General features: G+C 41.6%; 1 non-coding gene across 1 annotated transcript; it reads right to left on the reverse strand.

Moving 5' to 3' along the window:
* Positions 1–24,326: 24,326 nt before the first annotated feature.
* Positions 24,327–24,512, reverse strand: LOC128118369 (U2 spliceosomal RNA). The gene has a single exon (XR_008221177.1). It is a non-coding gene; the product is annotated as a U2 spliceosomal RNA (small nuclear RNA).
* Positions 24,513–26,449: the final 1,937 nt, after the last annotated feature.

The following is a 26,449-nucleotide window of genomic DNA, read 5'->3' on the forward strand; positions in this document are numbered from 1 at the left end:
TTCCCTGCAACTAGCAATACAGATGGTTGTGAGCCACCATGTGGGTGCTGGGAATCAAATCTGGAACTTCTGGAAGAACAGCCAGTGCTCTTAACCACTGAACAATCTCTCCAGCACAAGAATTTGGGCATTAAAGAGACTGAACTTCAGCTGGGTGGTGATAGCACACGCCTTTAATCCCAGCACTCGGGGAGGCAGAGGCTGGTGAGTTTGAGGCCAACTTGATCTACAGAGCAAGTTCCAGGACAGGCTCCAAAGCTATACAGAGAAACCCTATCTCAAAAAAACAAAAGAGAAAAAAAAAAGAGAGACTGGACTTTGAAAGTTTGAATTTTTAAAGACTATGGGACTTTTAAAATTTGGAATATGTTTTATGTTGTGATATTCATATTAATGACACTGGGAACAAAAAGACAGGAAAGTTTATGATTTAAAAGTGCTGTGTTTAAGTCGGGCAGTGGTGGCACACGCCTTTAATCCCAGCACTCGGGAGGCAGAGCCAGGCTGATCTCTGTGAGTTCAAGGCCAGCCTGGGGCTACAGATTGAGTTCCAGGAAAGGTGCAAAGCTACACAGAGAAACCCTATCTCAAAAAAAAGTGCTATGTTTGTGTGTCAAATTGACAAGGGGTCAATTGTGCCGACTAGTTTTATGTCAACTTGACACAAACTAGAGTCATGATGATCATGGACTCTGACCCTCTGGAACTGAGACTCTCAATAAACTCTCACTTTTATAAGTTGACTTGGTCATGATGTCTCTTTAAAACAATAGGAGAGTAACTAAGATACCTCCTAGGGAGTTATTGGTATACAGGGATGGCCCTAGAAGACCCTAATCAATAACGGCTATTGCCACTGTTGTTGGTTGCACTCCAGAACTAAATAGTAAGAGCCTATTACTGAATTCACCACATGATTTGGTTTCAGGACTTAGAAAAATAAAGGCAGGGCTGAGCCAAAATTTGTCCCCTTCCTGTATTCTAGGTCTTGTATTGCTGGAAAGAGCTATTAAGGTTGCTGGGGAGAATTATGGCCAAAAGCCCTACTCAGCTGTGAATCCTGCGTGCTTCATAATGGAAGTGCCAGACAAGATGTATTAGATAGTTCAATACATTTGTGAGTGGTTATGAATAGAACTAACTTTTTGATGGGATTAAGGCTCACTCCATGAGGAGAAATTCATATCCAGAACTGGATACTTAGATTAAAAATCTGTAGCTAAAAAAGTTGTGGTGGTTTGAATGAAATTGGCCCCCATAGACTCATAGGGAGTGGCATTATTGGTTGTGTGGCTTTATTAGAGTAGGTATGGCCCTATTGGAGGAAGTGTGTCATGGGGGAGTAGGTTTTGAGGTTTCTGAAGTTCAAGCCTGGCCCAGTGTCACTCTCTTCCTGCTGCCTGCAATCCAGATGTAGAACTCTCAGCTCCTTCTCTAGCACCATGTCAGCCTGTGTGCCACCATGCTTACCCCTATGATGATAATGGACTAAACCTCTGAAACTGTATGGCAGCCACAATTAAATGTTTTCCTTTATAAGAGTTGATGTGGTCATGGTGTCTCTTCACAACAATAGAATACTGACTGAAACAGAAGTAGTAGGCACCAGTGAAGAAGTAACTGCACTTACTTTGTTAAATGAATGTGATATACCAGCTGAGGAGCTTTCCGAGCATACTGTTTATGGCAGTTAAAAACAAACAAAGAATAATCTAGGTGTTGCACAAAGGAATACATGGATAAAGTGAGAGTAGCTTGGGAAGAAAACTGATTTTGTAAAAAGAGTGTACCAGAAACCAAACTGGGCTAGCAAGAACACTGGAGCAGTACGGTCACTTGTTTTACTCTAATGCAGGTGGTGATTGTGTCTTTTCACCATTGACTGGAGTCCAACCTCATGGTCTTTCCTTATTAACTAGTTATAAAAGAATCAGCGCAAAAGTAATGAAGGAAAGGGGAATGGGCTCAGCCTCTCAGGCCATCAGGTTCCAGAACTGGGGATGGTGGCCCTTTTCATAAACAAAGTTTAACCAGGTAGAGGAGACTAAAAGATTTTCACAAAAATTTTACAAGGTGGGAGAAATGAATATAGGCCCTTGATGGTCAAAATATTGTTCATAGAGAAAAAGCTCACAATCAACTTTGGTTATTGTTGCTGTCAGTGTCCTTCAGATATTTTTCCCTTTCCCATTTTCTTCCCTTTCCTCTCAGGTTTTCTAGTACTCATCACCCATCACACTCTTCGGCTGGAGGAATTGGTGAGAGGGCATGAAGGTTTAGTACCTTGCTGGAGCTGGAGAAGAGTCAGGCAGCTCTGTCACCTCCTCTAGGGCTCAGGGACCATCGTGGAGAAGGGAGGCAGAAGGAGCGGAGCGTAAGAACCAGAGAGAGCAGTGGAATGTTGTCCTGCGCTCTTTCCCAAGCAAAACTGCCACTGTGCTGATCACATCAGCTGTACCTGCTTGTAAGAGTCCACAGGAGGCAGAGAGGAAAGGGTGGGGTCACTGGACCTGTACTTGATATTCCAGCCACTTCTTCCAGTCACTTTTATGCACATGGCTTTCATGATTAAGGGAGGTGCTAGTTATAGGCTGGAGGAGGCTAAGGGAAGAGGCTTTGTCTACACTGCAGTGAGAAAGCCATTGCCCAAGCTGAGTGAGTGCTGACCTTTCAGTACAGACAGCTGCTTCAGAAATCTCCTACACTCCAGTCCAGCTCCTAACTGCTCACCCATGCTCTGTAAGCATAGCAAACTCACCGGTCTCTTTGGGTGAACTTTAATGGAGTCTTACTTCAGGGGTAGCAGCAGTTGGTTTGGGCAGTGCAGAGGGGAACCTTAGTAGGAGGAAGTAGGTTTTGTTCACCTCTCCACAGGGAAGGGATTCTTGAAACAGTAATTTGCATATGCTAATCAAACATTTAAAATGTTCAAGATCAGCCCAGGCGGTGGTGGCACACACCTTTAATCCCAACACTCCAGGCAGGGAAGCAGAGGAGACAGGTGGATCTCTGTGAGTTCCAGTCCAGTCTGGACTATGGAGTGAGTTCCAGGACAGCCAGGGCTACACAGAGAAATTCTGTCTCAAAAAAAAAAAAAAAATGTTCGCCGGGCGGTGGCGGTGCACGCCTTTAATCCCAGCACTTGGGAGGCAGAGCCAGGCGGATCTCTGTGAATTCGAGGCCAGCCTGCGCTACCAAGTGAGTTCCAGGAAAGGCACAAAGCTACACAGAGAAACCCTGCCTCAAAAAACCAAAAAAAAAAAAAAAAAAAAAAAAAAAAAGAAAAGAAAAAGAAAAAGAAAATTTATTCTGGGACAAGAATGATTCCTGGAACATCTTCAAGATCATGGTTGGATTTATTAAGGACAAAGTGGTATTTAAGTTAGGATTACTGGCTGTTTTGGCGCTCTCTCTCTCTCTCTCTCTCTCTCTCTCTCTCTCTCTCTCTCTCTCTCTCTCTCTCTCTCTCTCTCTCTCTCTCTGTGGTTTGGAAACATGGTCTCACTAGGTAGCACTTGGCTGACCTAGAATTCACAAAGATCCACCCACCTTTGCCTCCATGTGTTGGGACTAAAGATGTGTGCCACCATGACTGACTGTGTGTTTGTTTCTTTGTTGTTTCGTTTTTTTAAGATAGGGTCTTGCTACATAACTCAGATTAGCATCCTACTCATTATTCTGCTCCAGACTTCTGTGTACTGGGTATGCAGCACCATACCCGGCTGATCATTTTGTTTTTCTACAGCCTCTGACAGCAATATTCCTTCAAAACTAGTTTTTTTTTTCTCTTTTTAAGCCAGACTCTCAGTCTTTGACTCAGGTTGACTTGAACCTTACCAGTCTCACATTACCCCCATGCTTTCTTTCTTATGTACATGCTTGTTTGTCTTTATTTTACTATGCTACAAACCAAGTCTCTACTGACTAATGGAAGAGAGACAAAGGTGTATGTTCTTTCTGATTATTTGCCTATTGATACTTTATACAGAGAAATAAAAATTACATATACTAACAAAAATGCTAACTTAACCACAGTTGGGTTCACATTCTACATTTATATTACATTTAAACTTTTGGAGACTTTTGAGGTACTCTTATACAGAATAGTCAGCCTTCTGTACAAGTCAAGTAGTAGGCTTAATTTATAAATTGAACAAATAAAGAGTATTTTCTAATCTCAATGAGATTATAAACCTTCATTTAGTGACTTTAAACTAATGGGCTCATAATTAAAATTTATCAGGCTGAAAATTCAGTTATCACTGAATTAGGGCATAAAAAGAGAGAAGGACAATGATTTTAGTTGAAGTGTATTTGTTGTCTTTTGGGTGTGTTGATCTTTAGAGACAAGTCTTGCTTTGTCATCTTGGATGACTTTAAAATTTCAGCAATCTCCTTGTCTCAAGCTTTCAAGTGCTTCGATTAAAGGTGTGTGCTGCCATGACTGGATTTCATTGTCTTTTTAGTGGGAACATCTCTTTTGGGAAGCAATCCACATTTTCCTTTGGGGGACATATATGTTTGTGAAGGAGGTGTGTGTGTATGCATACATATATGTGCACACAAAAATGTTTGAGATATCCTAGTTTGTTGATCTCAAACTTACAGGTTCAAGTGATCTTCCAAACTCAGCTTTCTGAATAGCTGGGTGCTGGTGATCTTGGCTGACTACAGTCAAGATGGCGGGAGCTGGAGCTGGCGCTGGCACTCAGGAAGCCGGGGAGTGCCTCTTTCGCTGGTCTCGGGGCTAAGCTAGGGAGCTGAGACCGGACTAGCTGCTCCCTCTTTAGGGAATGGAACCGTGTAGGCGTTCCCTGGTTATATGGAACTTTGCAGGCGGGTTTAGGTACCAGCTAGCTGGGGAGGAGGCTGAGGGTGGGAGCCACCCAGGGCTTTGGAATTTGCCCCACGTTGGGCACCAGATATTGGTGAAATTATTAAGGCCACTCCACGTAGTTAAAGGGAGATTTATTTAATGGCATAACTTACAAATTAAGGGATAGGTAGGTCGCGGAGTCTGGGGAAGGTGTATCACAGTCCAGCGGTGTTCTCTGGAGCTCTGCTCCGTCCACCTCCACTATCCAGGGTCCCGGAACAGAGAGAGCGCCCGCCGATCCAGATCTCGGGTCCCCAGGCGCCTCCCTTGGCCCCACCTTGTAGGCATGACAGTTGCCGAAGTCTCAATGGGGGTTGGAACTTCCAGATCAAAGCTGGAATGGCTACCCACTACAGCTGGGACCAATAGTTCATGCTACTATGTCTTGCTTGGATTTTCTTTATTAAGAGAGTAGAAAGAGTTGTGTTAATTCAACTGTACTTACTATAGATGAAATAAATAAGGATAAGAATCAAGGTATGTTGTGGAATGTTACTCAAATGTGACATCAATCACTAGGTTATGGGATGCACATAAATGTCTTTTGTACTTATCATTATTCTTGAAAATAAAACTTAATGCATATGTTATATAATGCATAGAATCAATCAAAAGTTACTCTTCTCCAAGATAAAAACAAAAACATTTCATATACAAATAATTGGGCCATCACTGAAAAATATTGTGACATTATTTCAGAGACACTTTCTATTTCTTTTCTTCTGTCTCATATCCCCCTCCCTTATTCCCTTCCTCTCCCATCCTATCTTCCTTTCTTTCTTTTATAGGGTTCTCATGACGCCAACACTGTCCTGGTATTCCTGATCCTCCTAATTACTAGGATTACGAGCATGTCCCACCATGCCTGGCTTCAGCTTTAATTTTTGGGGTGAAGTGGGGGTTAATGTTTTGAGATAAGGTCTCTAACCCTATCTATATAGACTGGCCTCTACCTCCCTAGGGCTGGGATTACTTTAGTTTACCACCATATCTAGTTTATGAGGTGCCAGGATAGAGCCTAGAGCTTCCTGCAAAACAGGCAAGCACTTTACCAACTAAGCTGAATCCCGATCTCTTGTTTCCTGTTTGTTTTTGAGACAAGGTTTTACTCCACTGCCCAGGCTGTCCTTAAGCTAGTGGCAGTCTGCATTTCAGCCTTCCGAATACTGAAATTACAGGCATGAGCTACCATGTTCGGCTAGGATGATGGTTTATTATATACCATACAAACTCTTAGCATATGATCCAACAGTCACACTCCATGGTATTTACCTAAGTGAATTGAAAATGTATTTGCATTTAAAAGCTCACAAATGATGTTTACTGTAGCTTCCTTCATCATTTTCAAAGCTTAGACTCAACCAAGATGTCTTTCAGTAGGTGAATAAACTATGATATATCCAAATAATGGATTGTTATAGAATGTTAAAAATAAATCTACCATTGAGCTATAAAAACATGGAGGAAACATAAATGTATATTATTAAGTAAAAGAAGTCGATGTGTAAAGCCTACATGTTGCATGAGTCTAACTATGTGATGTTCTTTAAAAAAAGATAAATGTGTCGGGCGGTGGTGGCACACACCTTTAATCCCAGCACTCGGGAGGCAGAGCCAGGCGGATCTCTGTGAGTTCGAGGCCAGCCTGGTCTACAAAGCAAGTTCCAGGAAAGGTGCAAAGCTACACAGAGAAACCCTGTCTTGAAAAACCAAAAAAAAAAAAAAAAAGATAAATGTATAGAAAGAGTATAAAGGTAAAGGTTTGTTTATAGGGAGATGAGATGAGATAAGGAGAGGGTGGAGTGGGCTAACCCAAACTAAGGATGTATGAAAAGCCTTTCTTTGGAAACCCACTGCTTTGTAAACTAGTTAAAATACATAATGTTTTATAAAAGCATTTAAATGGAGTTGCCCTGCATGTGTGGAAAATGTTTTCCCCAGAAGACATGGGTTACTACATGAAAACCTCAGTGCCAGCAAAGGATACCCCCCCACAAGTTATTAGTCAGGGAGGTTCCAGAGGTTCCCCCAACAATGCAGGCTATTGCCATTGTTCTTAGTTGCCCACTATAGCGACATAGTCACACTCTATTGCTGAAGACACAACACACTTTGGATAACAGTTCCTCCCTGTTAGCAAGCTATCCTAGTGTCTGAAGTGCAATGTAGGCTGCTGGGGGAGAAAAATAGTCCATAGACATAGGCAGAAATTGGCCCTGCATGCTACAATGTGGACTTCCCAGGCAAAATATGCCTACAGGTACAATACTGACGTGGCTGTTATGGGGGTAGCCAATTGCTTTCTGATTGGATAGGAGGACTACTTAACCGGAGGAATTCATGCCTGGTACTGTGGTGATATTCTGTTGTACTTTAATAAAGCTTGCCTGAAGATCAGAGGACAGAGCCAGCTACAGAGTTAGCCATAGAGGTCAGGCAGTGGTGGCACACACCTTTAACCCTAGCACTCGGGAGGCAGAGGCAGAGATCCATCTGGATTTCTGTGAGTTCAAGGCCACACTGGGCTACATGAGATTAATCTGGTCAAAAAGAGAAACGGAGCCAGGCAGTGGTGGCACACACTTTTAATTCCAGCTCTTGGGATTACACCTTTAATCCCAGCACTAGGAAGGTTGAAGTAGGAAGTGATATGGCTGGGCAGAGAAAGGAATATAAGGCGGGAGGAGACAGGAACTCTGGCTCTTGCAGGCTGAGAAGTTGATGAGGTAAGAGGTGGTGGCTGTGGCTTGCTCTGCTTTTCTGATCTTTCAGCTTTCACCCTGATATCTGGCTCTGGGTTTTTATTATAAGACTAATTAGAATTCGTGTAACATGGTACTATAAACCTGGTCAAAGTCCCATGAAGGGGGAGATCTTAGGCACTAGGGAGGAATCTGCGACTGTTATTTTACTAAGTAAGCATGTTGTTACACTGCCTTCTAAATATTTATGGTTATACCCATAGATTAGTGGCACTCTCAACCTTGGTCAGAAAAGCTTTTTGCAGTGGGAGATGATTAATGTAGACACTCATAGCTAGTCAAATTGCTGAAAATAAGTGACTGTTGAATGCCCATCCCTACATAAGACACCTATATCAAATCCTTCCCCCAAGGCTCAGCAAACATCACTGAAGGAGGAATGGAAAAAAGCGAAAGAGCCAGAGGATGGGGAAGACTTGTAAAATGCTAGTTTCTGAACATGGCATGACCACTGTACTCATGAACTCACAGCAGCTATGCTCACCTGCACAAGACCTGTACAAGATCAAGCCAGTTGGTATTCTGGCATGGATGGGAAAGAGGATCATGAAGCTCCATCCATGGCCAAGAATCTATTGGCAATTGATGGCTACCAGGGCAAAGGAGGTCATTTTTACCTCAGGTGCGTGCCTACTCTTAGATTACCTATGGTGACTAGCCCCACATCCATGTATATGAAGCAGCACTAATTGAGCTCAATGGTTTTTTTTAAAAGACATGAATGTGGGAAGGGGAAGAAGAAATTAGGTCTGGAGGGCGGAGGAGGAATCAGGTATGAAATTGCCAAAGATTTGTTTTAATCTTAAAAATATTTGTTATTGCCAGGTGTTCAAGGAGGGGGGTAGATTGAGTGAGATTTTTAGAGTATTGAAATTACTTTGTATGGACACTTAATGGTGAGTACAGTGTGTTATATATTTGCCCAACCCCATAGAATGTACAATACCAAGAGTAATCGCAATGCATCTGAAATGGTGTCACATACTGTAATCCCACCGCTGGAAAGGTGAAAGCAGAAAGATCAGAAGTTCAAGATCATCCTGAACTATACACACACAATTTTGCTACATGAAACCCTGCCTCAAAACAAACAAATAAAAAACCAAAACCAATGTGGTTGATATATTGTGTACCCCAACAAACTTATCTGGGGGTCAGAGAACAGAACAGCCACTATATTAAACATAGAGGTTAGGCAGTGGTAGCACACACAGCTTTAATCCTAGCATTCCAGAAGCAGAGATCCAGCTGAATCTTTGTGAGTTCAAGGCCACACTGGAAACAGCCAGGCATGTGACATACACCTGTAATCCCAGAACTTGAGATCTCATGTCTTTGATTGGGAAAGACACATGCCTTTAATCCCAGGAAGTGATGGCAGGAAACAGAAACGTATATAAGGTGTGAGGACCAGGAACTAGAGGCTTTTTAAACTTTTAGGCTTTTTAGCAGCAGTACAGCTGAGATCCATTCAGATGGGAACTCAGAGGCTTTCAGTCTGAAGAAACAAGATCAGCTGAGAAGTTGGCAAGGTGAGGTTCGATGTGGCTTGTTCTGTTTCTCTGATCTTTCAACATTCACCCCAATACCTGGCTCCAAGTTTTTTTTTTTTAATTAATAAGACTGTCTAGCAATTCGTGTTATAAACCCAAACAAAGAGTGACCCTACTGCGACTATGGACTTTGAATGATGATGTAACAGTGTAGATGTACCAGTTGTAATCAGTGTTCTACTCTGAAGTAGGAATCAGGTAAAGGGGGAAGCATGCATCTTACAAGGTTGGAGGAGGATGTGTGGGGTATATTAGTGCTTTCTTCTCAGTTTGACTGTGAACCCTAAAAGGCTCCATATAATGTCCATATAATAAAGTGTTCTTTTACAAACTGCAGCATAGTATTGATTGATTTGGATGTCTAACTCTTCTTTATCTAACCGCTCATGACAAGGTATCCATTATCTTGTGTGGGGAAATCCCCACACTTTCTCTCCTCTTATCACCACTTCTATTTCCAGCCGCCCTCCCCCTCACTGGTGACCACAGTGTTGGCAAGCTTTATTCCATAGTTATAATATAGGTGATATTATTAGATTACCTTTTAGTTACATTGAAGTATTCTTATTAATTTAACAACTTTTAAAAGTTGAAACAATTTCAAATGTTTTGTAAGCTATTAGCACAAAATGAAATCACTAATTTATGCAGAGTAGATTTTTCCCCCTTTTAAGAGAAACTCCAGGGTTAACCCTTGGGCTGGAGATCTAGTTCAGTTGGTAGAGTGATTGCTTAGTATTCCTGAGGCCCTGGGTTTGACACTCAGAACCACATAAAACAGGTGTCAGTACATGTGTAATATCAGCTCTTGGGTGGTGAAGGCTGTAGGATCAAAAGTTCAAGATCATCACTCTGTAGAGAGTTCAAGTCTACCCTGGGCTAAATGAGACCCTATCTCCAAATAAAAAAGGGCTGGAGAGATGACTCAGTGGATAAAGGTGCTTGCCACCAAGTCTGATGGTTTGAGTTCAATCCTTGGGACCCACAAAGAAAGAAGTATACCAATTGCTGAAAAGTTGTCCTGTAACATTAACGGACACACCATGCATGGCACGGGCACCACTCCCACACCCGTACACACATACAAGTACAACAAACAAATAAATATAACAAAAAATACCCCCACCAATCCTTGCTATTCAGGACAAATTCAAGTATGTTTTTCAGTTTACCTTTCTAAATGTACTTAACTTTTCCCTGCCCTTCATGGCCTTTCCCCTAATTGCTGATTAATGACACTACAGCCCACAAATGGAAATTTTTTTCTTATGAAGTTTGTATCTGGCTGCTGGGAAGTGAAGGTGATGTCACAATCGTTGGTTTGAAGTTAAGCAACATCCTAAGAGGAACCTGGTTAAAGGGGAAATAACTTCTATTTGTAAATGAGCATGTGTGCAATGTAGAAACTCGAAGTTTGTGTCTCATCTCCTGACTCCTCTTCTGGATAGGGTAATGTGGCAACTTCCTACTGAAGACTTGCATTGGTAGTGTCCATGTGCAGACATGTCTGGTGTCTGTATTGTCTGCATATTTAGTTGGTTACAGAGTGCATATTTCTGAAGTCCCCGGAAATCTCCACTCTATCAATCTCACACTGATAATGGGCACTCAGGCTCATGTGCCTGTTTAGGAATAGGAAAAAGACTGACTACTTTGAACTTGAGATTCACAGCTCTGTGTTAATAAAGATCCAAGCCTATCTCAGATCAGGGCTTGCTGCCTTTTGTTTCACGCTGTGGTGAAGCATTCTGTGCAGAATAGTTTTTCCCTCTGCAGTGATGCTTATTGTTTGTAAGTCTTTTCTTCTATCCAGTACAAAAAAAAATTCATAAGATAGGCATTGCAGTTCTCACCTGTAATTTCACCATGGAGGACGCTGGGGAAGGGAGATAGCCATGGGCTCAAACCCAGCTCATTCTTCACTGTGGATACCAGACCAGCCAGTGTTCCGACGTATAACACAACAAAGCAAAATTGTAAGATCTATGGGGCTGGAGAGATGGCGCATTGCTTAAGAGCACTTGCTGCTCTTTCAGAGGATAGGAGTTTGGTTCCAAGTACTCACACTGAATGGCTCACAACCTCCTGGACCTCCAGCTCCAAGGGATCTGGTGCCCTCATCTACGAGTACCCATATGCACATGTATACACATGTACACATAAATAAAGAGTTCATTAATAAAGAAATCCGTGATGTGCATTATATTCAGAAAATTATTTTCATTCTTTTCATATTTCCTTGTGATTTCTGCTGCAATTGTGTTTTTCTAAAGAAAGAAAGGCAGAGCCTGGTGTGGTGGTGCATGCCTGTAATTCCAGCACTTGAGAATTAGGAGTTTAATGTTGGCCTTGAGTACATAGCAAGATTGAGGCTGGTCTGAGCTACATAAAACTCTCTCTCAACCTAAAATAAAAATCTTAGAAAATAGGTCTATAATGTACTCAGTTGGGGGAGTGATTGTTTCCATACATAATGTAGCACTCTATACTACATAAAACTGGAATTTCACCACTCAAGAAGTAGAGGCTAGAGCCTCCCACGTAGTAAATAAGCATTTTACCATTAAACTACACCCTCAGCCCAGTTATTTTCTAGCCATATATTTATTTCTGATGCTTTGAAAGAGGGTTTCATTCTGTAGCTCAGGCTGGCCTGGAACTCACTCTGTAGCCCAGGCTGGCCTCACAATCACAGAACTCCTCCTACCCAGAGTTCTAGGATTACAGGCAATGACCAATACATCTGATTCTAGATTAGCTACTTAGACCAATGTTTCCATGGCTTTAGAATCACATTTCTACAGACTTCAATATTATATCCTCCAGAGATGTATAATATATCTTAGAAAGCTGGAGGTAGCTGAGTGTAGTGGCTCATATCTGTACTACCAGAACTTCGGAGGCTAAGGCAGAAGCATCACTTTGAGTTCAAAGCCACCCAGGGAGAAGGACCCTGTCTCAAAAGGGAAATAAAAAGGCTGGGCTTGGTAGTGTGTAACTGTTAACTTGAAAGGCAGATATAGGAGGCTCTTGACTTCTAGGTAATCAACTACATATTAAATTTGAGGCCAGCCTAAACTACAATGAGACCCTGTCTCAAAAGGAAAAAAAAATTCAGAAGGAAGGAAGAAAAGGAGAGAATGGGGAAAGAGAGAGGAAATGAAGACATTACGCCTGATATTTAATTCAGCTGTAGGGTGCTTGCTTTGCATGGATGAGCCCCTAAATTCAATTCCCAGCATCAAAACCCAAACAAAAAGTACCACAAACTGATGGGCTTCTTAAATCGTCTACTCCACCTGTCCTTGGCCTTTGTTCAAAGGCCCTTTTTCTTCTCAGTATCTCCTTTCCTCCTGTTGATTGTACTCCTTCATATTCTAGCAGTAATGGCTCTCGATGTGATTAAACCTCCATAAATCAGAACCTTTGCCTAAGTCCCATTCACTCCATGCTTATCCTGGTGACTTCATTTGGCAAATGGGACAACAGTAAATAGGGCGTGAAGAGGGATTTTAAATGAACTTCTTGCTGGGAATGTGGCTCCGTGGGTGGGTGATCTAACACTTACTTAGCATATGTGAGGCTCAGAGTTTGATTTCCAGTACCACATAAAAAAGAGCTGGGGGATTAGTGTGGAGGGGTCAAGAAAGGGTAATGGGAGCAGAATATGATCAAAATACTGTATGTGCATGTCTGAAATGCCATAAGGAAATCCATTCTATGTAGTTAATATATGTTTAGAACATTTTTGAAAAAGCTTCTTAATTAATGGGGTTAAAATTTCTTTGCTGCTGGTTTGGGAATCAGACCTCCATGTAAAGAAGCCTAGGCTAGCTTGGTAGAGAAAGATCTCAAGGAACAGAGACAATTCATTGCCCCTAATGTTCTCCAAAATATCCAGCTTGACAATCACAGATGTGAGTGAGCTCATCCTACAACATCCTGCCTCAGAATAGCCATTGAAGACCAGAGAGTTTTCATGAGTATCCCAAGTGCCCCAGATATCACAGACAATCCCCGAAATTGTCTAAACTCCTAAACCTCAAGATGGTTGGTTATGTACATCCCAGGTATGTAGCTAGACTCAGCCTTCCACTTCCCAGCTTTATTCTCCTCCTTGTCCCGCCTACACTTCCTGCCTAGCCAATGGCCAATCAGTGTTTTATTTATTGACTAATTAGCAACACATTTGCCATACAGAACATCCCACAGCACTTCCCTTTTTTTTTCAAAAAGGAAGGTTTTAACCTTAACAAAGTAAAATTACATACAATTTGGGAATTTGGGCATAGCTTCTCTTACTACTTCCTGCTGGAGGGGGGCGCTGTATCTTATGGGGATACAAAGAAAATTTTAGGATCATGGAGTAGTCCGTGAGGCTGTATCCTCTGAGCCAGTTGCCTTCAAACCATTCTGGATGTTGGATCATCTGGGCCATGGTGTCATCGGAGACCTTTCAGAGGGTCTTGACTGGTCAAACCTGATGTATCTTAATCTTGAACAAATCCATAGCCTCTGACTTTGTGTGGAAACAAAAGCAGAGTCTCCTTTCCAAAGCAACATATCCTTATATCCAAATTTTGAAGTCAAGGTATCTTTAAAATATACATTTTGGCATAACTCAACAGCTTTTACAATCAAATGTTTTTCTGCAGTTAAAAATCCCAAAGACAACACAATCCAGATTCTCTGTGTAATATTCATCTTTACGTGGCTTATTTTTTATATTACCTTTATTGTCTCTTTAAAGACTTTATTTTTTAAAACTATGTATTTGTTTCTATAATTCTATATATCACCCTTTTTGTCTCTTTTAAGCCTACGTATATTTTACACATATTGTAAACTATTACATCTGGATCTGTCTTATTGTGAATCTATTGCCTTAAACTGCAGCAGCTGTGGCTGCTGGCTCCACCCATCTCAGCTTCCCAATATGGCCATGGTATTTTACCGCCAGCTCTGGGAGCTATCGTGGGTCTATGCTTTTAGCCAAGCTGCATGTAGCCCAGAAACCTCTTTTTTTGTTTTGTACTAGTAAAGTCTAAATCCACCACGCAGCTTAATGTGCCACTTGCAGAGGCCTCATTCCTGCCATACTGCAGGTCGAGCGCGCACGCTAGGAACCCACCAGTAGCTCAAACCGGCAGCTGCCGCTCATTTGAGAGAAACAATTAGGAAGCTGTTTTTAGCTCTGTTTTAGAATCTTTTTTCAGGTTTTAGGTGGAAACTCTTGCCACCACGTTGGACGCCATATGTAGCTAGAGTTTTCCTGCCTGGCCCACAGTCAGGACAAATCTCTGTCACCCGCCAGTCCCACAGCCGTCAGACCTAACCAAGTAAACACAGAGACTTATATTGGTTACAAACTGTATGGCTGTGGCAGGCTTTTTGCTAACTGCTCTTACAGCTTAAATTAATCCATTTCCATTAATCTATACCTTGCCACATGGCTCGTGGCTTACCAGCATCTTCACATGCTCTTTGTCATCGTGGCGGCTGGCAGTGTCTCTCTGACTCAGCCTTCCACTTCCCAGCTTTATTCTCCTCCTTGTCCCGCCTACACTTCCTGCCTAGCCAATGGCCAATCAATGTTTTATTTATTGACTAATTAGCAACACATTTGCCATACAGAACATCCACAGCACAGGTACACATCGGGTTCACTTCTTCACCACTTGAGGGAATACTGATTACACATCTGGTTATCCCTCATCCCTTTTCTTTCATTATGGAAACAGGATATACACAATATACACAAATGTATATAATGGGTTGGAAATAAGGTAAACTTTTGCATCATGTTGGGGATCAAATCCTCTCTTGCACGTTAAGCAAGTAATCTGTCATTGAAATACATCCGTAGCTCTTGTTTTTTAATTGTGTTTGTGTGTGTGCATGATGTGTGTGTGTGTGTGTGTGTGTGTGAGAGAGAGAGAGAGAGAGAGAGAGAGAGAGAGAGGCCTTAGCACATGTGTGGATGTCAGAGGACAACTTTGTGGATTTGCTTCTCTGCCACCATTACATACGTTCTGGGGATCAAACTCAGATTGTCAGGCTTGTACAGCAAGTGCCTTTACCTGCTGAGCAATCTTGCCATGCCATTTTGTTTTGTTTTGTTTGTTGTGCTAGGGATAAAATTTAAGGCCTAGGAGAGAAGTTTCTGTATGCATTGAAGAGTGGAATGTCACCATGCTGTGGAGAATGTCACATCTAACATACAGTCAGATCTAATCAGATGCAGAGAATTTGGATACAAAATAATGTGTAAGAAAAGATAAAATATTGATATTTTTAAATCTCTATTATTATTTTATGGATGGAACATGGGGATTTAAGAATGTCTTCATTTGTGCTTGCATTTGCCCCATTAATGTTTCTCGTACAGGCAGACCTTGAATTAGCAATTCTCCTACTTCAGTCTCTATGGTGGCTTAGATGACAGGCATACACTACCTCACCCAGCTGAGATGAGGGAAGGTTTTGATGACAAAGCATACAATGTTTTTGACACAAGACCTGAAGCTTAAACAAATTTCATATTTGCTAGTGCTAGGACTAGACTCATCCGAATCTACCCACCCACCCCCACCTGAAACTCTTTCTCCCTTCTGAAACTCTTTCATTATCTAGTCTATTTTCCTTCTTCACTCAGAGGATGGATTTTTTTCTCAAGCATTCATCAGGTAGCAAGTTGCACAGGGCTCCAAAGGATTCTTCAGTCTCAAAGTCCCCAAGGCCTCATCCTTTTGTGATTACAATCTATCCATAAATACAGTCCTCCATGAAGAAATATTTGCCTACTCCTAGCATCAAATGGTCCTCCTGATCTGGCCAACTTCAGTGGCATGGAACAAATGGCGTGGGAAAGAAGTTTGTGTATCTGCTTATTGGCTGGAGTTTTGTTGATCTAGGCTGGGTTCAGCTGGACATTCCTGTTTCCGGCCCAAGAAGCTACAGTGACCTTTTAAACCACCCCAGGTGATGTCTTGGGTTGAATGGCTCTGCTCTGTGTGTACTCATCATCCTTGGGTCAGTAAGAAGGTTTTCTTTTGTACATATTGTCCTGGTGATGGAAAAAGGACGAATGGAACTGGGTGTGGTGGCACACACCTGTCATCCTAAAAGTGACGAGACTAAAGCTGGAAGAGCACTAGTTGAAAGCCATCCTGAGATACTGTATTAGTTAATTTTCTCTTGCTGTGATCAAATAGTATGACCAAAGCAACTTCAGGAAGGACTTACTTTGGCTTAAGGCTCCAGAAAGATAACAATCCCTTATGGTGGGGAGGCAGAGTAACAAGAGACAGACAAGATAGCAGGAGTGAAAAGCCCAGAGCTCACATCTCGAATCACAAGCCCAAAGCAGAGAAAGTGAACTGGAAGTGGTACAAGGCTTTGAATCTCAAAGCCTCCCCACAGTGATGCACTTCCTCCAGCCAGGCTGTCTCTCCTCAACCTTGCTAACCAGTGACATCAATGTGGAATCATATGTTCAAATAGTTGAGCCTATGGGGGACATTCTCCTTCAAACCACTACCTTCCACTCCCTGGCCCTATAGACCTAATAGCCATATTGTAATGCAAAATGCAGTTAGTCCAACTTCCAAAGTCTCCATAATCTTTCACTATCTCAACACTATCTAAAAGTTCAAAGTCTCTTCTGAGAATCAAGGCAATCTCTTAATTGTAACACAACTGTAAAATTAAAATCCAGGTTACATACTTCCAACATATAATAGCACAGAATATACATTACCCTTCCAAAATGAAGAAATGGGATAATAGCGAGGAAATACTGGACCTAAGCAAGACTGAAACCCAGCAGGGAAACATCAGACCCCATAATTTCACGTCTTATGTCTAGGACGTTAGTTTCAAGGAGCTTAGTTGCATCTGCCCCTCTAGTTTTGCTGCTTGCAACATACTTCTCTCTCGTGTGCTGGTTCCACTCCCTGTATGCAGCTCTCCTTGGCCGGACTCCCTACGACTACAGGATTGCCACTGCAACTCAGACTTCACTTCAATGGCTTCATGCAATGGTATTTCACAGACTTCTTCCCTGGAAGGGCCTTCATGCACAGGATCCCCTGTCACATGCTGTCTGGTCTCAGTGGCTCTCAGAAACCATAGAGGGAAAATACCCTTTCACTCTAACATCCTTCATGCTTCTAAAGCTAGCACCATGCAGATCACATTGTCAAGTTTGGCTGCTAGTTTGGGATTCCCCCCACATACACTTCTAATCACATTAGCAACAGATCTTTTATTCAGTTGCTTTATAGGAGCAGAAAACATGTTCTTTTTCCCAGTTTAGAAAATTAGCTAGGTGGGATCTTGCCCTGAGTGTACCCTTCCCTTTATTACAGTGTTGAGCACAAACCTTCTCCTTAATGGTGTTCATCCCCTTATCTCTTACAGCACAAGCCTTTGCTGCAACATTAAGCCACCCAGTGCGCTTTATTTCTCTTCAAACTGTACATTTTGTATTTTTTCCAGCATCATTTTCTCTTTTTCATTATAAACCTGTATAAGAGTTATTAATAACCATGACATAAATTTAATATTATGCTGCCTTGAAATTACCTCTATCAAGGAAATTAGTCCATTAATTCTAATTTAGCCTCAGTCAAGTTCTTAGTGCAAGGGCAGAATGCAAACAGATTCTTTGCCAAAATGTCACAGACTGGCCTCTGGCCCACTTACTAATATTGTTGCCCTCTGAGACCTCTTTATCTGGGCCTCCACGGTCCACATTTTTCTCAGTACTACTGTCTTCCAGGCTCATACTAAAAAGGCCCTTTAAGCTCTGCTCACAGCATTTAAGCACTTTCTTAGTACAAACTTCCAAAGCTTTCCACATTACTCCAAAAACTTGCCAGACTCCTGACAGCAACAGTCCACCGCTGGTACCAACTTCTGTACTTGTCCCTTTTCTGTAGCAGTGATAAAATACAGTGACCAAGGCAACTTAAGAAAAGAGTTTATTCCGATTATGATCCAAAGGGATAAGTCTATTTTGGAAGGGAGGCATAGTGGCAAGGCATTGTGGCAGGGGCAGAGAGCTGATAGCTCACATCTCAATGGCAAGCACAATGCAGAGAGAATGAACTCAGAGTGGCAAAAGGCTTTGGAATCTCAAAGTGTGACTCCAATAAGGATGTATCTCCTAAACCTCCCCAAACAGTGCCACCAAACGTGGACCACATGTTCAAATATCAGCTATTCGATGTCTCCTAAGGGATACGTGATCATTCAGAGCATGGCAGCTCCATATCACGATTCTTTTAAGAAAAGTGCAGAGGGACAAATAAAAATGTGCTACCCCAACCTGGAATCAAAACTTCCATTCTTACATTTCCCTTCAAGTTTTATTATCTGAAGCAAGTTATGTGAGCAATTTCAAAGTCAAGGGGCAGGAATGTAAACTCTCCGTAATATGAACTTGGCAAATGACTGCATGCAAGTGGACCTGAAGAACTGAAGCTGACATTGCCACCCTGAGCACCTTTCCCCTTTGATGACCTGTGCATCTATGCTGGACCAACACAGATGATAATCATGGTGACTAGTGGTAGAAGTAGAAGACATAGATCCAGGTGATAGAACTGACTTGTTCCTAAGAGTGGCTTTCAATGTTACTAAGAGTCAAATATTGACATTTAAATGAATGAAGGGAGGCAGGAATGGTGACTCATATCTGTAATCTGTGTACTCAGGAGGCTAATGCAGAAGTATTGTTGAGTGTTCCAGGAAAGCCTGAACTACGGAATGAAATCCTGTCTTAACGAATCAAATTTAACAAGGCTGAAAAGATGTCTCAGTGGTTAAGAGCACTGTCTGTTCCTTCAGAGGACTCAGGTCAAATTCCTAGCATCCATATGGTGATTCACAATCATCTGTAACTCCAGTTACAGGGGACCTGATGACTTCTGACAAATATGTGGTGCATGGACATATATGCAGACAAAACACCAATACATATAAAATGTTATTTGAAAATCAAATTTAAGATAGTCCCATGCCTATATTGCTTCTGCTGGCCTTTTTCCCCTGAGGTGTTTTGCTTGTTTGCTTGCTTCTTTTTAGAGATAGGGTCTTACATAGCCTAGAGTGGCCTCAAATTATGTTGCTAACGATGATCTTGAACTCCTGATCCTCCTTCCTCTCCTGCAAAGTGTGGAAGTGCTAGGATTACAGATGTTCACCACCCACATAGCCTTTGTTTGCTTTTGTTTTTGAGACAGAGTGTGATGTATTCCAGGCTAGCTTCAAACATGTACATCCATGTAACCATGGAAGACTTTACATTTCTAATCCTCCTGCCTCCCCCTCCCCGATGTTGACATTAGAGTTCTGCACCACCACCGCTAGTTTGTGTGGTGGTGGATTCATGCATCTTATTGACAAACACTCTACCAACTGAGCTTTACTCCCTGTCCTATACCTTTAAAAAAACAAAGCTATATCCCTAGCCCCTTTCCTTTCAAGTCTATTTTGAAATAGTGTCTTCCTAAGTTGCCTGTGCTGGCCTTGAACTTGCTGTGTAGGCAGACTTCAAGTGTGCGATTCTCCTGCCTCAGCCTTCTGGTTTGCTGTGATTACAGGTCTTCACGAGCACACTTGATTGATCTTGATTGTTTAAAGAACAAAATCAGGGTCAGGAAGTCATAAGACTCAGTATGTATGAGGTAATGGTAGGAGGAAGAAGAAAAATTGTAAACCACAGAGGTTCACTCTAATCGTCCTGGAACAGGGTCCTGATGCAAGTTAGTTGCTATCAGAGGAAAGGTACTAGGTATCAGGAGAAGTAGGGGAGGAGATAACTCCCAGCACTTAGGGGAAGAAGTTGACACAAGCCCAACAGGAATATGAACTCTTTAAACTTCCTCATCTCTGAATTCAAAGTAAGCTGCTGTTTATCTTTCTATCCTCACCACTTCCCCATGTGTACGCTAACCACTGCCAATGAGCATGGTCTTCGTTCTCCAAAGACATCCTGCTCTTCCCTGGTCTCTGCCTTTGACCTTGGTGTTTCCTTCATCTAAGATGCTGTCTTTCTAATTTCTGCCTATCAAATTGTTCTTCTTCCAGGCCTAACACCAAGTCCTACTCCACCTCCTTTTGAGCCTGTTTGTTTGTTTGTGACAGAGTCTCATGTATAAATGGCCTAAACTCTCTATGTAGCTGAGGATGACCTTGAATTCCCATCTGCTTTCAGGCACCTCCCATGTTCATGGTTTTGATGAGTTCCTGAGGCTCGCCTGGTGTTTACTATGTAGCTGAGGTTGTACTTAATCTTGTAATCCTCTTTTCTCTGCCCCCTGACTGTTGAGATTACAGGTCTGTATGTACCACAGTGTTAGTACAGAAGGAAATTGGCGGTGATTTTCCTGCCTGTGCCTCCTCAGTGCTGGGATTGCAGGAGAGTACCAACCACAACTGGCTATTATTATTGTCATCATCATCATCATCATCATCATCATCATCACCATCATCATCATCACCATTTTGTATTACCAGTGCTTGTTTTATCCATCTTTTCTCCACTTTCCCTCTTACTGCTTATCTCTTGTGAATACTAGGCATTATCTGGATCAAATAAAATGAAAGTACTTACTGCTTCTGCTCTTGAAAGACTCCAGTTGCTTCAAAGGGACTTGTATTGGGTAAATAAGAATTGCAACCTTTAGAACACACTCAACAGAAGTAAGCATAGGTGGTATGAAGATCTCTACGAGGGGACTAGTAACTATTATTTAAAGACAGTCTCATGTAGCCCAAGTGAGCCAGAAACTCATTACATAGCTGAGGGTGACCTTGAACTCTACTTCCCAGGTCCTGGGATTACAAGCCTGTGCCACCAAGCCTGGCCTCTAAACAGTCTTTCAAAGACAGAATCCTGAGTAAAGGGCAGACAGAGGTCATTTCAGCAGAGCCAGCAGCTCATGCAAAGTTCCTGGGGCTTTTTAAAAAAGTGCCAAAAGACCCAACACATTAAATATTAGTGTTGCCGGGCGGTGGTGGCGCACGCCTTTAATCCCAGCACTCGGGAGGCAGAGCCAGGTGGATCTCTGTGAGTTCGAGGCCAGCCTGGGCTACCAAGTGAGTTCCAGGAAAGGCACAAAGCTACACAGAGAGACCCTGTCTCGAAAAACCAAAAAAAAAAAAAAAACCAAAAAAAAATTAGTGTTTAGATCTTGCTTGATAAATTAATAATCTAAATATATAAATTACACAAATGCTTTTACATTTGCTGTATCTTCTGCCACCCTTTCATGATCCGTTATTAACTCCAGTTTATAAAGAAGATAACCCAGCATCAGGGTTTAAATGACTATTCTAGAGAAAACCAAATTAACAGTGGCAAACCCAAGATGCCAAAATAGGTTTTCTGATGCCAAAGAAGTGCTCTTTCCTCTACATTCTGCTTCTCAACTCTGGTTTTCTCTGATAGTGGAAAACTGAGCAAAAGGTCAAACAGAGGTTCCAAGAGAAAAGTTAGGAATTGCAAGGGCGAAATGGTAAGACCTTTGCAAGGTTTGTTCTTAGGTACATTCTATTTAAAAAGCTATACAAAATCACATGTCCCATAGGTAGGCTAGTGTCCTCATCCCTTCCCATGACCTCTTACCTGTTTTCAGTGGTTGGCACTGCCATTCACATAGGTAATAAAGACAGAGGCGGGAAACAGGCTGACTTCTAACCTATTTAAATAACTGACATGGAGGTGGTGGTAAGAGCCAACAAAAATGTCATAACATGGAAAGGAAGCATAAAGAACTATCGGAGAGGAGTTGTGCAAATCACTTGCCTGAAACTCTGTTGCTTTCTGTTTTGTTTTGTACAGAGTCTCACTGTGGAACCCAGAGTGGCCACAAATGTGGGCTCCAACTGCTTAAACTTCTGAGTGTTGGGATTCAAAATGTTGTGTAAACCTGACGACCTGAGTTCAACACCCGGAATACACAGAAAGGTGGCAGGAGAGAACTGACTCTTCTGACCGCCACATATGGACTATGGCAACATGCCCACACATGTCAAACACGGAAATATATTCATAATAAATAAAATAAGGGGTGAGGAGCTGGATGGTAGGTGGAGAGCACTTACTGCCCACCAGTTCAAACTACCCAACCAGTGGACTTGAACGAAATTCTATTTTCTATACAGTGTCACTCTAGCGATGTGCCTTTAAAACACCAACCACTAAAGAACAGATGCTAACACAAAACAGGTTGTTCCTTTGATATAAGGTGAGACTCTCAAAAACCATGTAGTGGGAGATCCAAGAAAGGGCAATACGGATAAATATGATAAAAATACATTGTATATCTTTTTGTTTGTTTTTTCGAGACAGGGTTTCTCTATGTGGTTTTGGTGCTTGTCCTGGATCTCGCTCTGTAGACCAGGCTGGCCTCGAACTCACAGAGATCTACCTGGTTCTGCCTCCCAAGTGCTGGGATTAAAGGTGTGTGCCACCACTGCCCGGCTTGTATATCTTAAAATTATTATTATTATTATTATTATTATTACTGAGACATGGTCTCACTACATAGCCCTGGCTTTCCTGGAATGTGCTATGTAGACCAGGCTTGCCTCTGACTGTTGTGCTAGGATTAAAGGTGCATGCCACCATACCTGAAAATTTTTTTTTTAAAGAAGTGTAACAAATAATAAGATTGTTATCTGCAAAAATTTGGTTCTCCTTAGAGAACAGCACTGCCACCTTTAGTAAGACATGGAAATTGCAATTGTCAAGGAAAAATACTATTTTTATATACATATATATGTATATTTTATATACATATGACAATCTCTCTTAATTTTTAGATTCAAACAATTTAAAATTTGCTAGTAGCACATGGTTAATAAATGACCAGGCTAACGATTTTCTGCTTTTTATGACACCATGTGACCTTCTTGAATTTTTAATAATCTTAAGGAAGTTATAGTAAGAAATAACAATATCGCCGGGCGGTGGTGGCGCACGCCTTTAATCCCAGCACTCGGGAGGCAGAGACAGGCGGATCTCCATGAGTTCGAGGCCAGCCTGGGCTACCAAGTGAGTTCCAGGAAAGGCGCAAAGCTACACAGAGAAACCCTGTCTCAAAAAACCAAAAAAAAAAAAAAAAAAAAAGAAATAACAATATCAAGGTGGAAACTGAAATTCTAATGGCTTCAAAAAATAATGCCTTAGTTTTCCTGAGGTGTGTACCTAACTGAAAAGACACAGATTAGAACATGCTAACTAGTAGTTTGTCTCTAAATTTTTATTTTATGAGTTTATTTTATTGATTTAAAAAATGGTTTCTTTATTTTCCTGAGTGTGATCCACACACCTTTAATGTGGACCAGCACTCAGGAGGCAGAAGCAGATAGTCGTCTACATAGTGAAGCCCTGTCTCAGAAAAATAAAGGAATACAAGTAAGGCTTTATTTCTATTCTCTTTCCTGCATGTATGTATGTGTACCATGTGCATAGGCAGCACCAAAGAATCAGAAGTGAGTATCAGGTCATGTGGAACTGGTATCACAGCAGTCTGTGACCTACCGTATAGACCTTGACCAGAGCAGTAAGTGCTCTCCACCTACCATCCAGCTTATTTTATTTATTATGAATGTATTTCCGTGTTTGACATGTGTGGGCATGTTGCCATGGTCCATATGTGGAGGTCAGAAGAGTCAGTTCTCTCCTTCCACCTTTCTGTGTATTCCGGGTGTTGAACTCAGGTCGTCAGGTTTACACAACAAGCATCTTTACTTGCTGAACCATCTCACTGGCCCAGCAGTTTGTCTAATGTCTAAGCATTGTTTATGTGCTGAAAAAATACATCTACAGACTAAAAGGCCCATGTCCCTAAATCAAATGGTTTTTCAGTAACAACGAATTACAAGGAGAGGCCAATGAGATGCCTCAGCAGGTAAAGGTGCTTAATGCAAAGCCTGAAGACCTAAGATCGAACCCCAGAATCCACGTAGGAGAAGGTGATCAACTCTTTCAAGTTGCTCTGACTTCTACACATGCACTGTGGCACAAACACAGACACACAACAATAAATAAATGTAAAACAAAAGAGAATTAAAAAAAATCACCCTTATATTTTACCACCTAACCCCCCAGCCCTGAGCCAGAGTAGGTACAAGTCCTAGAGATACTGAAATGTCAGATCACTGCATAAAGTGGTTGAAGCAAGGCTTATACCATCTTCAAACTCCAAAAATCCATTTAATTTATTGTCCTTAGAGGACATACAAGATATTAAACTTAAAAGAACATGTATTATATACTTTATCTTAAGCACAAGGCAGAGAAATGATTAATAGTTTATTTTAAAAATACTTTTTAGACTTGGTCTCTGACCTTGAATTCATTATGTCACAAAAACAACCTTGACTTCTGATCCTCCTGCCTCCACTTCTCAAGTTTGAGCATCATATGTAGTGCCACCACATCAGCTTGTTTTTCTCTTTTCTTTTTTTCCCTTTTCTTTTCTTTCCTTTCCTTTCCTTTCTTTTCCTTTTCTTTCCTTCTCTCCCTCCCTCCCTTTTTCTTTCTTTCTTTCTTTCTTTCTTTCTTTCTTTCTTTCTTTCTTTCTTTCTTTCTTCTTCCTTCCTTCCTTCCTTCCTTCCTTCCTTCCTTCCTTCCTTCCTTCCTTCCTTCCTTTCTTTCTTTCTTTCTTTCTTTCTTTCTTTCTTTCTCTCTTTCAAGTCAGGTTTTTACTAAGTAGCCCAGAATGGCCTAGAAGTCAATTTTGTGGCTTTTTCCTCCAAGTGTGGATTGTGGGTTTACATGTGTTAATCACCAAGCTAAGGCTGGAACTTTATACTCATTTCTAATATTAACGGGCTGAGTGATTTTGGGTTAACTTCTTTACATCTGTATTTCTATTTTTGACATATTTTATATTTTCACCCCCATGTGTCTCTGTATCTGCCTCTGTCTCTGTCTCTGTCTCTGTCTCTCTCTCTCAAGTGATGGGATTATAGGTGTGCACCCAAGTTGTTCCTGGGATTACGGATGCCCAGAGCCACTCCTGCTTTATCTGATATGGGGAGGATCTTGGGACTTTATGCATTCTAGGTAAGCCCTCTCTACCAACTCACCTGCTCTCTCTCTCTCTCTCCCTCTCCCTCCTTACTTCCCTCCCTCTCTTCTTTCCTCCCCCACTCTTGTTTTTTCATTTTCTCACATGTATGTTGAGTCTGGTATAGAACATATTACGTAACCCTTAAACTTAACAATGATCCTACTGCCTTAGCCTCTCAAGTGCCGGGATTATAAATGTGCATTACCACATGTACCTTCCTTGAGGGAGGGTCTTATGCACTCTAAGATGTCCTCCAATTCATTGTGTTGCCTAGACTAGCCTTGAACCCTTGACTCTCCTGGCTTCCAAGCACTGGGATTATAGGCAAATGCCAACTTCTTCTTCTTCTTCTTCTTCTTCTTCTTCTTCTTCTTCTTCTTCTTCTTCTTCTTCTTCTTCTTCTTCTCCTCCTCCTCCTCCTCCTCCTCCTCCTCCTCCTCCTCCTCCTCCTCCTCCTCCTCCTCCTCCTTCTTCTGGTTTTCTGAAACAATGTCTTTCTATGTGTCTCTGACTCTGTCCTCAGACTTAGTATATGGTCTGAATAGGCCTCAAAGATGTGACAATCCTTTTGCATCAGTCTCCTGGATGTTGACAGTCTTATATTTCACCTTTCATATGAGCTACATTCATTCAAATTAACCTGAACAGATGTCCATGAACTCTCAAGTGAAAAATGGGTTGCAAATTGGAATTTTTCACTACAAAGGCCAGGGGAAGTATGACTAATATAATCATTACCTCAGCAAATATAATGGGTAAAGAAGAACAGAAAACCTTTTTCTTGTATTTATTATAAAATAATCAATCCATAAAAATTCAGTGAAGTAAAAATATAAATATCACCAGTTGGTCATATGGGAGTTATTTAGTTTCCTGTGGTTCCTGTGAACAACAACAACAACATAAACTTTTTGTTTAATACCAAGTTTAAAAACACACATTCACAGTCTTACGAGTCTATGGTTAGCAGTTCAAAATGACTCTCACTGGGCTAAAACCAAGGTGGTAACAAGACTGCATTCTTTTGGGGAGAGCTGTTTTCTTGCCTTTCACAGCTACAGTGGTTGTCTGCATACCTCGAGTCAGCACCAGCCAGTCTGGTCTTTCTCATCTCTTGTTATCCTGACACCCTTGTCCGCTTTTCGGGACACTCGTAATTGCATTGAG

The sequence above is a fragment of the Peromyscus californicus genome, unplaced genomic scaffold, assembly GCF_007827085.1.
Source record: "Peromyscus californicus insignis strain IS unplaced genomic scaffold, ASM782708v3 Scaffold_10__1_contigs__length_136768540, whole genome shotgun sequence".
Taxonomy (NCBI): Eukaryota; Metazoa; Chordata; class Mammalia; order Rodentia; family Cricetidae; genus Peromyscus; species Peromyscus californicus.